Genomic DNA, 18480 nt, shown 5'->3' with positions numbered 1-18480 from the left:
AGATACGTAGAGACAGTTTATTTTGATTTTTCTTTTACATCTCTGCTAGTAATATTCTGTTCAGTACTGTAGTTTTAAAATTTCTTGGATTTGCTTTCTAGTTCCCAATTCGAGGACTTCTTACAATTTGGGAGATAAAAGGGACCAGAACTTGTCCCTGTCTCAGTAGGTTTCTGAAATTTGTGCTGTGAACCTTTCCTTGTGCGCGCGTTCTGGTTTTGGTTAGGGACTTCTGAACCATGTGCAGAAACATTGCTGAATATCCCATTTGCAGAATCCATTCTTTGTGCCTTGAGTGAGGTTGTGTTCTTTTTTTTTTCTTTTTTAAAGATTGGCACCTGGGCTAACAGCTGTTGCCAATCTTTTTTTTTTTTTTCTGCTTTATCTCCCCAACACCCCCCACCCCGTACACAGTTGTATATCTTAGTTGCATGTCTTCTAGTTGTGGGATGTGGGACGCTGCCTTAATGTGGCCTGATGAGCGGTGCCGCGTCTGCGCCCAGGATCTGAACCCTGGGCCGCCGCAGCGGAGCACGCGACATTAACCACTCAGCCACAGAGCTGGCCCCAAGGTTGTGTTCTTGTCAATGGTTTTTAGTCATGTCTTTTGAGAGCTTTACCCTTCAGAACTTTTACTTCTTACCCCATAATTTTTTCAGGCAGCCGTCTCTGACAATTTGAAGATTTTTTTTTTAAAAAAGATTAGCAGAATTCCTAATCTCATTCTTTGGCCTGCGATGCTCATAGAATATGTCTTTCCAGAGATCAGTTTCTCTTACATTGACAGGTAAATTGTTCATGTGGTTACTATCCTATCCTATCCTATCTGGGAAAAACAAAAAAGAGTAAAACCAGAGACTGTGTTCTGATACGCTGTTGCCAGAAACTTTGGCAACAAAGGGGTAAATAACAATGACAGAAAGTGATCTCTTCCTTCTTTTCTCCCGCTCCTACTCCTTTCCCTCTTCGATGCGACTTCTAAGAGCTGAGGTTGACCCCACCCTCTGTAAACCCAGGCTGCGCCTACTCAAGCACAGCATGTAAGGCACTGGGTTATGTGTGGTCCAAGGAGCTTCCTCCTGGGAACCCACACATTGTTCTCTCCATCTTTAGGACCAGCCAGCTCTCATCAAACTATATAGTGTAAGGTACCCATGGAAACAGTTATTTGCGTCAGTTAGCTACAGCTAACTTGCTGTAAGGCATACATGTTACTTTTATGTAATAAGAAAGGACATCCATTTTCATCATTTCCTTACTCTTCTTATAGAGAAGAAAATATTTACATGTACCATACCCTGCATGTTTACGTCTCTCCATTAGACTTGTTTGGCTATCATCTCAATGTCTGGTCCAGTTTCTAGTGTTCTTTTCTGTTTGTTTTTAGAGTTGTTTTTGTTTTGCCTAGGGTAAATTGAGAACCCAGAGGGGAAATTTTCAATTCTTTCTGCTGGGGTTTTCCTGGGTTGCTAACAATGCCTGTATTTGTCGTCTAGCCACCGTGCAAACTGCCTTTGACAAGGACTGTTGGGAGTTTGGCTTGTCTTCATTTTTCCTATAGAAATATATTAGCCATCTTTTGATCTTTCTTCCAAAAATCTCTTATGACTGATGCAGCTTGCTTTTTCATAGCTTCTGAAGTAAAAACAAATTTGTCTTTTTCCTGCACAACTGTAGAATTCTTGGTTCCATGACAAAACCTCAAAATGACATTAATTCTTCCCTTGAAGGCTTTGTAATATATCTGAAAGATGAACAAATTGTCAAGAAAGAAAAGATCAAATTTTATTTGGTTGCAAATGGAAAAGGCAAAAGGCTGTTTGGCTTAAATCTGTGTTCACTGTACCTCTGTAGCTGCTAGTTTTAAAAAAAACAACTGAGGCAATGGAAGATTGGGGTGTGTGAGTGTGTGACTGGACCTTTTTGAAATTACAGAAATTCTCAAAACATTTTGTACCTAAAGGCTTTTCAAAGCAGTATTCCATTCATACAAATTTAGCTACATAATCAGGGTTTATAGCAGCCCTCTGTGCGGTTGGTTGCTCCATCAAGAATTTGTACTAACAAGCCTGTTCTGTGGGCTGTTTAATGAATAACTCTCCATTCACAGACTGCAGTCAACATCCCTCGGGAGTCTCCTTGCCCTTTCTCAAGGCCTGCCTCATATGTGCCATGCCTCATACTCGTTCTATTAGTGTTTTGTTCTGAAATCAGTCACTGTTAAAGAGTATATGTTCCCCCTGCCCCGGCCATTTCCTAAATTCAAAGTGATTAGGTTTATTCAGACTATTCTTTGTGAACCTACAGTATGCAGGAAACATTTTTGACACGAAACCACAGTAGGTAGTAGGTGGCTCTTAAAGATGATGGTTAGGGGCCGGCCCCATGGCTGAGTGGTTAAGTTCGTGCACTCCGCTTCGGTGGCCCTGGGTTTCACCCGTTCGCATCCTGAGTGTGGACCTAGCACCGCTCATCAAGCCGTGCTGAGGCGGCATCCCGCATAGCAGAACTAGAAGGACCTGCAACTAGAATATACAACTATGTACTGGGGAGAAGAAGAAGAAGAAAAAAGATTGGCAATAGATGTTAGCTCAGGGCCAATCTTTAAAAAAAAAAAGGTGATGGTTAGTGGTCAGAAAGACTATGAATTTTCCCTAAGTTAAATATTGCCTGTTTTTTGTTTTGTGTAAATATAACCACAGTATTATGGAGTTGGGTTGTCATGACAGTTTAATCATTGGTTTGACATCTTGATAATCGTTACGTTCTATCATTGATGTACTATTCAAGGAACTTTGAAATTACTATTCTAAAATGAGATAAAGAATCTTCACAAATAAATAATTTCACTTAATGTTTGAAGGAATATGGGAATAAAAGGCCTCAGTATGATCAAGTCAGCCTATGTATGAGGGTTTCGGAATAATTGCTCTAGATTTGTTCAAATCCTTAGGACACTAATAGTGTCAGAAATGAAAGTGCAAACAATACGGAAACTGAGAAAAAAATCTAAGTTGGTTCAGTAACACTCACGTCCTCCCTTTTTTTTTTTTTATTATCACCTGGTTTAGATTTAAAAATAACTTTTCAATTGCAGACTTCCAAGTTTGTCCCAATGTTCTCAGAGCCGTGGGCTATATGTGGATGCACAGTGTGTGTTAACAGTACTTTTGTAACTGTCTCGGGATTTTTAAAATGACTTGTTATTTCTGTGAAATCATAAAAAAAAGTGACTGCTGAAATATGCAAGAATTAGAGCAAGGTGATAGAATCTGGAGCACCTTATAAAAGCCTGACCTTACTCTTTAATTCATTTAACTCCCACACAATTTTTTCTTCTCAAATGTTTGATTAAGCTGTAGTTGGTTTTTGTTGATTAGGGTAATTATGCCAGAATGACTTTAAAATCTCTTTGCATTTAGCTTGGGCACTTCTTGTAATCACTTAGAGAGGGACAAGAGTGTCCCTCTCTAAGATTTCCGAGGGTAGGGCGGTGGGGGAGACCTCCTGGGAAATAGCGAGGTGAGTTTAGGGAAGCAGTTGTCTTTGTTCTGCATACGGTTTAGCTACTCAGCGCCGCTAAGGTCGGTCATTGCATTGAAAGATGCGTGATGGGGAAGGAGCCAGGTCCATGTGAAAGCGAGCAGCCGAATATGCAATGGGAAGAACATGGGTCTTAAAATCAGACAAAATCTGGATTTGAATTCTGGGCTTGAACCCTGGTGTTGACACTTTTAACTGTATGACCTTGAGCAACTGTCTTTGCGACTCAGTTTTTAAAATTTATTGTGGAGGCTGTGAGCTAAGTTTGCACGTCGTTGCTTAGCACAGTGTCTGGTGCAATAGTTACTCTTTTTTTTTCCTCCACCTTACTTGTGATGAAAGAATAGACATCTGTTCACCTTTGGCATGTAATTAAGGATGTTTGCATCATTCATTTTTATTGACTTTTCATTTTTTTGTCATTAAAATAATGCCATAGATCTCACAGAGCATGAAAACTCAGTTTAAAAACAATTTGAGGCATTTTCTTCTGCTATGAAGAACAAGTTACTCTCTCAAGATATCTTTTATATTTGATGTCCTGCAATAGAAGTGATATGACTTATGTCAAATCTGAATCAAGTTTCCAAGAAGAGTGTCAACCAGTTGTGCATTTGCTCCTAGCTGAATCCTAAAATGACTTTCATTTCTCTCATATAGATGCCTCATTTTAATGGTGAAGGCAATTCATGAAAATAATGCAAAATCAAACCTGCCTATCAAGATAAAACAGTCTCTAGCCCACTAATTTAAAGTTAAGAACAAACAATGAACAAATAAAAACCCATGCCCTTCCATGGCTAAACTACAAGGCATCCTTTAGACAGATTGTAAAATAAATGGAATTATGTAACTTATACACATTAAGAAAACATTTCTAAACTGCTTCTAAGCCTAGACCTATAGGTTAGTTAGTTACAACAGGTTAGACTTCAAAATATTTTCTTAATGTTTTCTGATATATAGTGATAATTAAATACACATCCTCTTGGAATCAGATATTACAGTGTAGCTAAACAAATTAAATTGAAAATTAATTTAGAGGCTAAGTGTTGAGGTGGAAATGTAGGCTTACCTTGGTTTCAGAAATTACCTTTTAAATAAGGTATAATAAAACTTTGGTCCTGAGTCTTTTTTGGTTATTAAATCAGTTTCGTATTTGGTGTAATTCTAGGTTAAGACCTTCTAACTGTTCCTCTCTCAGTCCTAAGTCATTAATTGAGTGTTGTGTAGGATCCTAAAGGTTGTTGGGTTTCATTATTATATCAACTTATGAATTCAGTTTTGAAATGTAAGAACAATTGCAAATTTAATACTGGAAATCATGGTAACTAGTTTTCCTAAGTTATTTTTTGTTGATTCTGTTGGGGTAGGGGATCCGCTTTCCCTGTGATTCCATAACCTACTTAATTAATACTTGATGACACATCAGTTTGATGCATTTGTGCCCTGAAATTGCTTACTTTGAGAGCAGCAGGTTTCTCTAAGGAGTATTTACTTGAGACTTTTTTCTTTTTCCCTTGGTGGTACAAGTCAGGAATTTTCTAGACCAAACCAGAACTATCCTGATGAATATAACCTCATTTACACATTAAGAAGAATGTCCTGTTAGGTCTAGTCTGTCACAAGGGAAATAATTGTTCCTTTAACATACAAAGAAAGGGCAAAGTTAAATATAGCAGATAATCTCAACGCACTGAACATGCTGAGGACCCATAAGTATAGCTATTTTCAATTTGAGCTCCCTAAATGGGGGCAGTAAGCGTAGGAGCCTGTGGTTAGCTGGAATGAATGAGAAACATCAGTGGTGACCTTTGCATCAGAGGAAAGACATCATTCTGCTTCTGGCTTTTCACAGCTTATGTGTTTGTGTTTTTAATGTATCACTGAACCTGAAAGTTCATCTCTAATCTTGATCCACAGGGAAATGGCAGAAATCCTAACCAGCCAAATGATACAACTTTAAATTTCCTGTGGAGGAAAGGTCAGTAATGTTCTGTTCACTGGGGACAATCTCAGCACAGCAAGCAATCCTTCTGATTAAAATTCCTGTTGAGAGCTAGTGATTTGTCTGATTGAAAAGTTAAGTAGGTCCTTAATCACCTAGATAAGATGACATCACTGAGGCATCATAAACTGCCCAACAGATGAATAACCCCTCTCAAATATCAACTTCATTTTCAAATTGGAAAACAAAAACATAGGGCTGCCATTTAACAGCAACTATTTATAGTTCTGTGATGTAAGGCCTCCAGTTTCCTATAATTCCCATTGTTTTCTAAAAATAAAGACCCATTTAACCGAGGACGACTGACAAGTGATCTTGTGATGGATTTGAGTTATTGTTCAGTGTGTAAGACTAGGGAGAGTAGCACAACATCATGTCAGCACTGCTGGAAACCTCTGGCTTGACGGGGCACCCGCTGCCTTTGTCCTCTGTAAATACCTGTTTGCACACTGGTACTGTTGAGAAAATAACACTCTTGTGGTTGGTTTCTGCTTTTCCAGTTGAAAACACAGGCCTTTTAAAAGATGAGCACACAGCCAGCATATTTAGTTGGAATCAAGCGACAGACCTAATGAATTAGGTCAGCGTCAAGATCCAGCTCCCCTCCCCCATCCTTAAAGTTCTTGTTTTTAAACGTGGGAATTTTGTATCTGTATCACCTACATCTGACTAGGGCCTTCCTATGAAGTCTCAAGATAGCCTTTATCCTGAATTAAAATAACCTGAGATGCACTATTTTAACTAGAGGTCAACAAAATGATGTTACGTCCTTGTTAATGTTACTAATATTAGATTTTACTTGGCAGTCCCTCGTTATACTTTACTTCTATATTTTCTGTCTCAATTTTTATGTGCACTGCACTGCAGTGTCTATTGTTTTTCTTTCTGGTAAGCCAGAAGAAAGTAATGAAAAATAAAAGTTAAGAAAAGACATACATGCCGATTAGGTGCATTTCCAGTCCTGCTTTGCAATCACATGTACTTCCTGTCTTCCCCTGCTTCATGGGGTATGCAGGGAGCTCCTGAGGAGAGCCAGGGACTGTGTCTGATTCCAGAAAGGCCCTGAGAGCCCTTGTTTGAGGCTGCTCATCCTGTCAGTGCTGAAGGGCTGAAGGAGAATGTGGGGTTTCTCACAACTGGTAAACCCTGACATTTTGTCTTTAGTCTCTTTTCAGTGTGAACTCTGTCAGATACTCTGAGAAGACACCCAATTACAGTCTGAATTGCTATCCACTGTCTCAAACTGCTCAAGAAAAGGGCCTTCTTTTCCAGAATATGATAGCATATGTGTTTTCCGAGCTTTGAGCTTTTCATATGAAATGACAATAAATTGTGCATGAAGGTGAAACACTGAGGATGATGCAGCCTCATTAAATTGAATTTAGTGGATGGTTAATTCTGATGACTCTGAGATATTGCTCATTCTGAAGTAGGCACGTTGGTGCCAGGAAAGTCCTTGATGCGTTTGGCATGGAACTGTGACATTTAGCTATTAGGCTAGAGTGAAATATTTCGAATAGAGCTGAGGGCTAAGAACTCGAGTGGTCTCACTTCTAATGCATTTGGGTAGTTCTCTGTGTGCCTAATTACAATTAAGAATATTATAGATTTCCTAAGTAGTAAATATATATATGGTCTTTATTCAAATGGATTTGGCAGCCTTACTGGTCACATAAATTTGGGATCTATTTTTAAATGTCTACATTGCACATTTTCAATTATCAGAATGCAACCATGCATTGTGTGTGAAAATGAATTTAAAATGAGGAACAATAACTGAAATATATGACAAAGGGGGAAACACTAACGCTTAGTAGGTTTTACAAAACAAAATAATTTCATTTTTTTTTAAAAGGATACATATTGTAGGAAGCAAGGAACAAATGAAGACAAGTTCATGGACTGAAACCTTGATAAAAGTTTCTCTGTGGACAAATAAAATAATCATAAAAATGGAAAAAAATAAAATCCTTTAAACATTTTTGCTGAGCCCAACGTGCAGTTTCACACTACTAAGTATTGATAAGGCTGGGGAACCCCGAGAAGGGGAATAGAGCTTTCTCTGACCGTTCATGTACAATTAGCTACAGGTGTTGTGTCGTGAGTGGTAATCTGAATTTTAACCCCAGTTCTGTAGTATCCACTTTCAAGGCCTTGCTGCTGTGAAATTATTTTGCTTTGGTACTGAATGGGTTTTCATTAGTGAATCTTCATATTTTAGAGAGAGAAAAAAAGTCAAAACTACCTTGTCTGCTTGGTGACCGTAAGTGCTTTGCGTCGTGATTTGCTGACACTAAGGAGGGGTGTATGTGGGTAACAGACCTTATCATACAGTCTCTGTCTCAAATGCTACTGAGGCTGCACAGGGGTCAGACAAGGACACCAGCAATCTGCAAAAGTGGATTGTTTTCAAGAAGGCTCCAGATGGGATTTTACTTATTTATTTAGATTTCCTTTGGAGATCCATCCAGTTTTGATGCATCAGACATTGATATAAATAAGCAAAACATAATGATCTAGACTTGTCTTTAGTGATTTGTAAGACATCCTATTTTTCTATCATTCTTTGTGATTTTCTACAATTTATTCTGGAAGAGTCTAGAAAAATCACATCTCTCATACCTAGCATAAAAAGTACCCAACAATAGTAATTGACTGTATTTGGCTAAATTTACTACACATTTAGGGGAACTAAAATTTTGAATATTTAATAATGCATTTAAAAATATTTACCAAGGTCAGTATTTTAAATCATTGACTCTGTCAGGGACACTTTCACCTCCCACTGTATCTAAAATTGCAAAACCACTTCCAACTATCCCTATACACTTTCTCTGCTTTGTTTTTTCTCTTAGCATTTATGATTATCTAACACTCTATCAGAATGTAAACTCCATCAGGGGTGGGATTTTGTCTGTTTTGCTCATTTTTGTGTCTCCATTGCTTAGAACAGTGCCTGGCACATAGTTGGCACCACATAAATATTTGCTGAATGAATAAATAAATAAATTTTAAGAGACACACCATTCATCCATCCATTCATTCACCAGACGTTCATTAAGCGGATACTGTGTGACTGTGTCTCATACAAGTACCTATCTTGGTTTGTGAGTATATACATTTAGCTAACACTGTATTAAATGTGCAATTCCAAGTTCTCTCATATCCAAGAAGTCTGTGATTTTCAGTGTCTGTGTTCCATAGGGCCCTACCAATCTGTGAGAATTAACACACAATAAAAAGATTTCCACAGGTATAGTTTAAATACTAACAGTATCTGTTGGAATCACTCTAAGTGGATCACATGCTTTTAGAAAATAGGAAAGAACCAAAGTAAAAAGGAATCTTCAAATCCCACAATTGATGATGTACTTGGCCAAATTAGACCATGCTTTCTGTCACTTGACCATTTTGAAAGGCTACTAAGGTGTTGGGAGCACATGTCTGAATTGGAAATCTGGCTCCACCACTTATCAACACGTCATTTGAGCATATTCTTTAGCCTTTTAGTATCTCAGCGTCTGCATCTGAAAGTTGGCTTGTGATGGGGACGAACAAGATCATGAGCGTGAAGTGCCTAGGATAGTGCCTGGCACGTGGTCTGTTATGTGCTCCTTGGTGTCTGTGTTGTGGTGGGATCTACCCCGCTGAAAACAGTTTCTGTGCCGAACTTGCTTTTGGATTTTGTTTGTTTGTATTTGGAAATAATGCCCATAATATTTTTCTCACATTGGAAGCAAGTGGCAAACTGAATAGAAAATATATTCAGTGCACTAGCACTCTTTCAAATGCTCTACATTTGTTTGCTTTTTAAAATTAAGTACCGTGTCATTCACACTCTCCAATATTTTTGCCTTATTGGAGAAGGAGAAACAATGATTATTAAATGTTATCTAATTATCTTAGCCCAGTGTTGGTGTCACTCTCTAGGGGAGCCCGGGATTATGTACTCTGTGTTCACTGTGTTCCAGAAAGGAAAACAAAAGGATAGAAGTTTGTGAATTCAAGACAAATTTAGGGGGACAGTTTTCACGTGCATTGTATCCTGGGGACTTGCTGTCTGGCATGGTTCCTAGGGGAATAGATAGAAGGACAAGCACCCAGGAGGCTCTGAGAACTCAAAGTTGTAATGGAATCTCAACTCTACTTCTTTCTGGTTGTGGGATCTTGAACCAGTGCCCTGGCTTTTTACAGAAGCAGAAGAGTGATGAGTGAGTGCTGTGTAGACAGAGGCCCTGGTTTGAATGCCACTGCTAATTAATTAGCTGTAGATTTGGGGCTAAATTGCTGAATCTCTCAAAGTCTTAATTTTCTCATATGTTTATCGGCCATAAAAGAATCTCTCTCAGGGTGCTGGTCAGATAAGGCTTAAGTTAAATCACTTTGTGCTGGACCTGGTACATTAAAGATGCACAGTACTTTGTTGTTGCTGTAATGACTCGTAATACCAGCATCTACCTTAAAAGATTTATGGACTAAATGAGAAGTATAAAGTGTCTAGTATATGGTACATGTTTTTAAATCTTCTTATCTACTTCTTTCTTGGCTTTCCCTGGAATGGGTGTAATTCTAATACTTCCTGGAGATTAATTTCCACCTTCTACTCCCTTTCTGCTCTCCAGTAGCGTCTCCTCACTGAGTCTCTGTGAGTGACGCTCACACAGTGCATCTGCCCACATCTCTTGCTTCGCGCTCACAAAATGCAAGATTCAGAGGAGGATGGCAAAATGGGCCACTTAGCGAATGCCACACATTTTATCTTTTTGAGCTTTTCCACTGTAAACATACCCACCTACACCCCTCTCTTCTTCCCAAAGATAATTATATCTGCTCACAGAATCCTGATGCTAAATAGAGTTTTGTCCAGAGGCAGAAAACTGAGGACCAAAGGGCCAATGCAGCCCAGAGGCATTTTGTTTCACTGTGTAGGGTTGGCTTACGTGCACTTTTGAAAATTTTGAATAAGTCGATAATATTTTTAAAAGTCAGACATTTCAAATTAAAACACACACACAGACTCACATGTATTTCTGGCTGCTCTGGCAAAGTGGCACAATCTGACAACCGTAAGCCCAGAATCCCCCCGGTGACGATCGTCTGGAGTGGAGCAGCAGCTGCCCCTTTCTTTAGTGTCCTCTGTTTAGACCCAGTCCCCCACCGCTGTCTTCCTTTATTTACATTACCTACATAGCTGCTGTCCATGCAGCAGGCCAGTTCTTTCCATTTACAGATAAGGGATCTAGAGCCAACCGTGGCTTAGTGATGTTTGCAGATTGCAAGGTGAGTTAGTGACTGAGTGGAGATAAGAATTCTAGTTTTTGGATTCTTGGATCCCTGCTCTTTTTATCCTCTTAGCTAAAATTCATGGAAAATAGTTTATTCAGCTGAGGATACATTTTTAATTTTTTAATGACTAATTTTCAAGCACCTTGGCCCATTATCTCCTTGGTTAGAACCCAAGCAGGTCTAAATGAATTCGCAGGTTCAGTCTTGCTTTTCAGTCCCATTTCCTTCATTCTGTTTACAGCTCCCAGCTGGACCCACTGCATTCGTTCTCAAGTTGTAAGGCACTGGCCCTGCTTGTAGACAATGTTCAGTGACTATTAGGTGACGTCACTTGGTATCATTCATCCAGGACTGGCAAACTCAGATGCTCACTGGAGCCAGGCACTTAACTTAACTGTGGGTGACAGGCTAGGGTGATCTGGAGACTATCAATCCTGAAGAAAGAGCACAGCCATCCCTCAACTCTAGTTGTCAGTTGTCATGGGGGAATCCTGGTGCTGTCACATCGTTTTATGCTTTTATTTGTTTATTTATGTGTGTGTGTGTGAGGAAGATTGTCCCTGAGCTAAAATCTGTGCCAATCTTTCTCTATTTTATTTGGGATGCCACCACAGTGTGTTGACGAGCAGTGCTAGGTCTGCGCCCAGGATCCGAACCTGTGAACCCTGGGCTGCCAAAGTGGAGCACGTGAACTTAACTACTATGCCACTGGGCTGGTACCCTATGCTTTTGTTTTTAAGGAAAAGCCCCAAATCACGATTTTATATAAAATCTTCTGGCTTTAGATTTGGCAATTAATCCACATTTGTAAATAAAACTGTTTTGTCTAAAGAGAACAAAGCTTCAGCAATTTGTGGCCTCTGCCAGGGTGTCCAAGTGAAAAAATGAACAGCTGACTAATACAGCCCCTACTAGTGGAAGGGAGGGGCAAAGAGAGGTACACAGAAAGAGCAGAAGCTTTGGTTTTAGACAGACTTGGATCTGAATCTTAATTCGAACACTACACCTATGTGATACTGGCCAAATTACTTCATCTTTGAGTTTCAAAACCCTCATCTGAAAAATGCCTTTAATGATACCTTAGGGTGTTGATGTGAGGACCAAAGGGAGAATGTAGGTACAATGCTTGGCGCAGAACAGGCACTGAGATGATCTCAGCTCCATTCTTCCTCTGGTGATATCAGCTTGGTTTTTGCAGGATGGTGCATTTGAATTTAATTCTTGTTGCTTTGTTTCTTTTTTCTATCTCAGGGTACCATGAAAGCGGTGGGTTGAAGACTGCTCCTACTCTCTTGGTTTCCTCATGGGTGCTCCCTCAGATCCAGGACTGAAAGTGATCTTTTAGAAAAAGATAAGCTGTATTAAATGTTAGTTGGTACAATTAAAATACATTTCAAACAAGCTGTTATTTATGGCATTAAAACAGATATCAGCAATTAAGTACATTCAAATATAGTATTACAAGGTAACAATTCACTGAGAGAAAATATGCTATATTCCCAAGCAGTATTTCAATTAAAACAACACATACATATCAGAACAATCCTGAAATGCTGGCAAATTCAGATGTTCCACTTTATTTTTAGACATATTTCAGTACTCATGGCAAAAGGATATATTTTCTAGTTTTTTTTTTCCTGGAAAAATTAAGATATTCTGTATTAAATTTGGATGAACTTTGAGAGAATTCTAAATGCCTATGTGAGTAATGAAAGCTTTTAGACAGACAGGTGACAAAAGAGATGCCCACCTCCTCTGTTGATGTCACCTCAGGCAACTGGGGGTGGGGCTGGAGGTGGGAGCGAGATTAAGTAACTATAAACAGAATTATGGGATTTAGAGCTTCTACCTACTGACTCTGTTATTAGCCAATTAGAAATTCTTTGATTTGTAGCAGTTCTTGGGTTAAGGAAGGAAATAAGAAAAACCACAAAGAAAGAATGGAGTCAAGGGTCACCAAACCAACCATACCCCATACTGGGATGGTGCCAGAGGCAGGAAATCCATTCCCCATCCATTTCCCTCTTTGCCCTTGCCAATAGATACACCCCCTTTTTCTTTTTTTCAGTAGGTGGCAAGTTTTAATTCCCTAGACATTTCTAAGTTTAGCGGAAATGTTCTCATGGAAAGATAAAAAATATTTGATAAAAATCTTTTTATATATTTCCCTATAATTTCTCCTGTAGCTTAGAAGTGGTCTAAGAGTTGTATGATGTAGCCGTTGCTAGGGAAACTTGCTTTTTAGTGAGCAGCAATTTTCCAAAGCAGATGCATTTCCTCTCTTACTAATGAGTGTGTAAATGGTACCTCTATTGCTTTTTGCCTCGATATTTTGGAAACAACTTGAACTATTTGCTTAGGACAGCAGACATCTGCTTTATAAAACTGAAGCAGATAGACTCCTAGAATATCTTATTTATATGCAACTTGTGCTGCATATTTCAAAAGCACATTTGCTGTTTTGCACTTTCTTGTTAGAAGACATTTTACACCTGTTAGTGGCAAAAATAATTGCTTAGATTAAAGAAAAGTCCTCCCTAAAAGGTTTAATTATGTTTCGTTGCATTGTGCATTTCGTTCCCACCAGTCTCACGGTAGAGAGGGGGACTTTCCTGATTTGAGCTGGGAAGCAGGCTGGAAGTCGTGCTGCATAATAGCAAACTGAATATTGTTATGCAAAGTTGAGTGGGACCAAGGCTATTTCAGAGGCAATAACGTTTCCTTCCAGTTCACTGATCCACTAATTTCTATTCACTTTAAACTGCTCCTGTATTTTTCGGAGGAAAAAAGCTATTTTCTACCATTTGCACTGTTCTAATCTTTGGCTTTGTACAGAATCTGCCTGGATAACAAGGAGGAATGGTCACCCTGTAGCTTTTACGGACAGCTGGTAATGGGTCCAAACACATGCAAATCAGGAGTATAGCTATTTCCATAAAAGGTGGAGCCACATGCCCTCTAATTATGCTCTCTGATTTTAGATGGAGGAGAAAGATTTAAAGAATTAGGCAAGGAAAAGTTCAGAAAGGAGGGCAGCAACTTGAATAACGTAAAGGATTATCTGAGCAGAAGACAGTGTACTCAAATTTTTTTTTTTAATATCTCCTTCTCTTGAAAGAGTCCTTGAAAAGTTTCTAAATTTAGTGGCTTTTTATAGAACCACTGAAATGAAAGAATATTATTCTGCTTCTAGTTTAAATTTACAAAAAGGCCTCTCCTGATTTGCTTATACAAGAGTATACATGATTTTTTCTTTTCATTAAATGATTTACTCCTTTTTTTCCCTGGAAGTTTTGTATCTCTTGACAATCTTCCTTAAAGAGATTAAAGCTGCATCAGCATTGGCTATATTGTGTGAATAGTTTTAGATCTCAATTAATTCAACTTGAAGTTTTTTTTAAGTGAATAATATAGTTTTTTAATATAATGAAGTTTCAAGGTGAGTTGACATTCTGGTTGTGGCATGTATAAGAGAATGGAAAGGAATGCAGTATTTTTCTAATATATCTTATACAAGATTATCAAGAGGGTTCTAATGTACATGGAATGAAAACCAAATTTTCCTATATGTTACTTTGAATTGTAGTTGGGACTTCCTCTGTGAGTTTAATGAGGTTATCACTCCTCTTTCCCATTCCTGTATTGAGAATATGAATTATCTTCTTCTAGGGAATTGTGAGATTTTTTTTTTTTTCTCGAGTTAGATATCAGAAAAAAGCTTCTATTCTTTATAGGGCCCCCCCCCCCCCGTCTTTTTTTCTAACTAAACTCCAGACTTTGTTTGGATTTCACCGGTTTTCCCATTAATGTCCTCTTTCTGTTCCAAGATCCAATGGAGGGCACCACATTGCATTTTGTCATTCTCTCTCCCTAGACCTCTCTCTTCTGGTCTTTGACAGTTTCTCAATCTTTCCTTTTTTTTTTCTTTCTCCCAAGAGCTTGACAGTCTGGAGAAATATTGCACAGATATCCTGTAGAATGTCTTAAATATGGATTTATCTGATTTTCTTTTTTTCATGGTTACACTAGGGTTATGGGTTTTTGGAAAGAATGCCACAGAGACGAAGTACCTTTCTCGTCACATCGTATCAGGGGAACAAGATATCTACATGCCATTGCTGGTGACGTTAACTTTCGTCACTTGGTCAAGGTGGTGTGTGCCAGGCTTGTCCACTGTAAAGGTGCTATTTTCTCTTTCCCTGTTCTATTCTTTGGAAAAGAGTCTCTAAATCTAGTCAACAATCAAGGGGATGAGGTGGGAATTAAATTTCACTTCATGAAGGGGGTGTATGTCTACATACAGTTATACAGTTGCTTAACGGTGGGGATATGTTTTGAGAAATGCGTCATTAGGTGATTCGGTTGTTAGGTGATTTTGTCATTGTGCAATCATCATAAAGTGTACTGAAGTGGAACAAAATTTGCCACTGCAAAATATATCTCTATAACATGAGGATTATTTTGGACTGATTATTTTTAAGAAACAAAAGACTCAGAAAATGCTTTTTGTTGCCTCCATCTTAACTGCCTGAAAGAATTCAGGTTAAAAAACCTGTCTCAGGAATGGAGCTATTACCATAGCACAACATGAACTACATGGTAGACAGGGAGGAACCCAGAAAAGCCTGTTTGTGGGGTTCCCCTCTGTGTTCTTCTGTTTCTCTGTGGCCAAACACTTGTTTTCCAAACGCTTACTCCTTTTCACCCACCTGTGAATTGCCTTCGTTCCCTTTGAAATTCCTGACTCTCCCCAACCCCAATATCTTCTTTTGTCTTTAGCTGAGGATGGTATTTATGGTGAGGGCTTCCGCCATTTTGGTGAGTTACTTGGTTTTTCTGGGTTTCCTCCCGTGTATATACCTTATTGAACTTTTGTTTGTTTTTCTGCTGTTAACCTGTCTCATGTCAATTTAATTCTTTGATCAGTCAGAAGAACCAAAAAGGGTAGAGGAAAATTTCTTCCTCCCCTATAGGACTTACACAAACCTAGATGGTATAGCCTACCACACGCCTAGGCTATATGGTACTAATCTTATGGGACCACTGTAGTATAAGTGGTCCCTCATTAACTGAAACATCGTTATGTGGCACACGACTGTATACTACTTGGAATTCTGTATGGAAGCTTTGTCTTTTCTATTTTATTTATTTATTTATTCAATAACTTATTTACATCAGTATGGATTCATGTATATTTATTTTATTCCTCAAAATATTCTACCTTTGGCAATTGGGAACTCTTTCAGGTGGGTTTCTGTGTTCCTTCATATAACCTTATCTTTTTGTTATTATGTGTGGGTTTTTTTGTTTTTGTTTTTTAGCACTTCCTTATTTTCTGGGAATACAAGATGCTCCACCTTAGATTCAGCTGATAGGCACTTTTAAAATTTTTTAAGACTTTGTTTTTTTAGAACAGTTTTTGGTTCACAGCAAAATTAAAGAGAAAGTGCAGAGATTTCTCATCTATCTCCTGTCCTCACACATGCACAGCCTCCCCCGTTATCAACATTTCCCCATCGGAGGGTACATTTGTTACAAATGATGAACCTACATTGATACATCATAATCACCTAAAGTCCATAGTCTACATTAGGGTTCACTCTTGTGCTGTGCATTCTATGGGTTAGGACAAATGTATAGTGACATGTATCCATCATTATGGTATCGTACAAAGTATTTTCATGGCCCTAAGAAATCCTCTGTGCCCTGCGTATTTATCCCTCCCCCTTCAACTCATGGCAACCACTGATCTTTTTACATCCTCCATAGTTGTGGCTTTTCCAGAATGTCATATAGTTGGAATCATATAGTATGCAGCCTTTTCAGATTGACTTCTTTCATTTAGTAATGTACGTTTAAAGTTCCCTCATGTCTGTTCATGGCTTGATAGCACATTTCTTTAGTGCTGAATAATATTCCATTGTATGGATATACCACAGTTTGTCTATTCACCTACTGAAGGATATCTTTTTTGCTTCTAAGTTTTGGCAATTATGAATAAAGCTACTGTTAACATATGTGTGCAGGTTTTTGTGTGGATGTAAGTTTTCAACTCCTTTGGGTTAAATACCAGGGACCATGATTGCTGGATTGAATGATAAGAGCATGTTTAGTGTGTATGGAGCTGCCAAACTACCTTCTAAAGTGGCTGCACTGTTTTGCATTCCCACCACTAATGAATGAGAGTTCCTGTGCTCCACCTCCTTGCCAGCATTTGGTGTTGTCAATGTTCTAGATTTGGGCTGTTCTAATAGTGGAATCTCCTTGTAGTTTTAAATGCCTTTCCCTGATGACATGTGATATAGAGCATATTTTCATATGCTTATTTACCATCTATATATCTTCTTTGGTGAGATATTTGTTCAGGTCTTAGGCCATTTTTTAATTGGGTGCTTGTTTTCTTATTGTTGAGTTTTACGAGTTCTTTGTGTATTTTGGATAATAATTCTTTATCAGTGTCTTTTGCAAATATTTTCTCCCAGTCTGTGGTTTGTCTTTTCATTCTTTTGATATTGTCTTTTGCAGAGCAAAAGTTTTTTTATTTTAATGAAGTCCAGCTTATCAATTATCTCTTTCATGAATTGTTCCTTTGGTGTTTTATCTAAAAAGTCATTGCTATACCCAAGGTCATCTAGGTTTTCTCCTATATTGTCTCCTAGGAGTTTTATAGTTGTGAGTTTTACAAAATGTCTGTGATTAATTTTGAGTTAATTTTTGTGAGGGGCTGATAAGCACTCTTAAGGTGGCTGTGTTTTCACCTAAGTTAAAAAGGCTATTATAACCAGTGTGAACATGTAATAGCATATGATGATGTCCTGAATGTCACAGACCATAGAAATTATGGCATCATTTTGTCATTTTTGGCTCACTATTTTGTAGTTGGAATAGATATTTAATGATAATTTGTGCTGAATTGTGGTCCCCCCTTTAGTTCATATGGTAAAATCCTAACCCCCAGTACCTCAGAATGGGACTGTATTTGGAGATAGAGCCTTTAAAGAAGTAATTAAGGTTAAATGAGGTCATTAGGATGGGCCCTTGATGCTATCACAAAAATACCGCAGACTGACTGGCTTTAACAATGGACGTTTATTTCTTACAATTCTGGGGGCTGGAAATCCAAAATCAAGGTCATAGTAGATTTGTTTCTTGATGAGAGATCTCTTCCTGCTTTCAGACAGTCACCTTCTCACTATATTCTCACATGGCCATAACAGATAGAGAAAGTGAGCTCTGGGCTCTTCTTGTAAGGATACTAATGCCATCGTGAGGGCTCCACCCTCCCCTAAGATGAGGTGGGAGAGGTAGACAAGCATATTAGGAAAAAGGGATCTTGTGCTTTCAGTAACCTGCTTTTCTTAGTCGGTATATTGATTCACATGTCATTAAAGATTGTCTTAGAACAGTGACTTTCAAACAGAGCTCTCAGAATCCTGGGTGTCCTTGGAGTGCATCATTGCCAGGGCCTGGCTCTGGGAAGCTGAACCTTCCTCAACCTGAAAGACTGCTTTTATTGTGCAAACTTCTCTTAAAATTTTTACTTTAACAAAAGGTTCTACCCAGAAAAAGTTTGAAAACCACTGTTCTACAACGTGATTTTATTTTTTTAGATTAATATTTCTTTCTTTCTTTTTTTAATTGCA

At 38.4% G+C, this 18480-nt stretch overlaps 1 protein-coding gene across 11 annotated transcripts in view; it reads left to right on the top strand.

Moving 5' to 3' along the window:
• The window catches only part of MACIR (macrophage immunometabolism regulator), a 169150-nt gene that overhangs the window by 24101 nt on the left and 126569 nt on the right, over positions 1-18480 (top strand). For 3 of the 11 annotated variants that reach the window (XR_011425651.1, XR_011425649.1, XR_011425652.1), the window contains exon 3: positions 5467-5527. The exons of the other annotated variants lie outside the window; for them this stretch is intronic. The gene's annotated coding sequence lies outside the window, so the exon portion shown is untranslated. The remainder of the gene's footprint in view (positions 1-5466; positions 5528-18480) is intronic. 11 annotated transcript variants of the gene reach the window in all.

The sequence above is a fragment of the Equus caballus genome, chromosome 14, assembly GCF_041296265.1.
Source record: "Equus caballus isolate H_3958 breed thoroughbred chromosome 14, TB-T2T, whole genome shotgun sequence".
In the NCBI taxonomy this organism is placed as follows: Eukaryota; Metazoa; Chordata; class Mammalia; order Perissodactyla; family Equidae; genus Equus; species Equus caballus.
The sequence above is the reverse complement of the archived record's forward strand: the minus strand, read 5'-3'. Positions and strand labels throughout refer to the sequence as shown.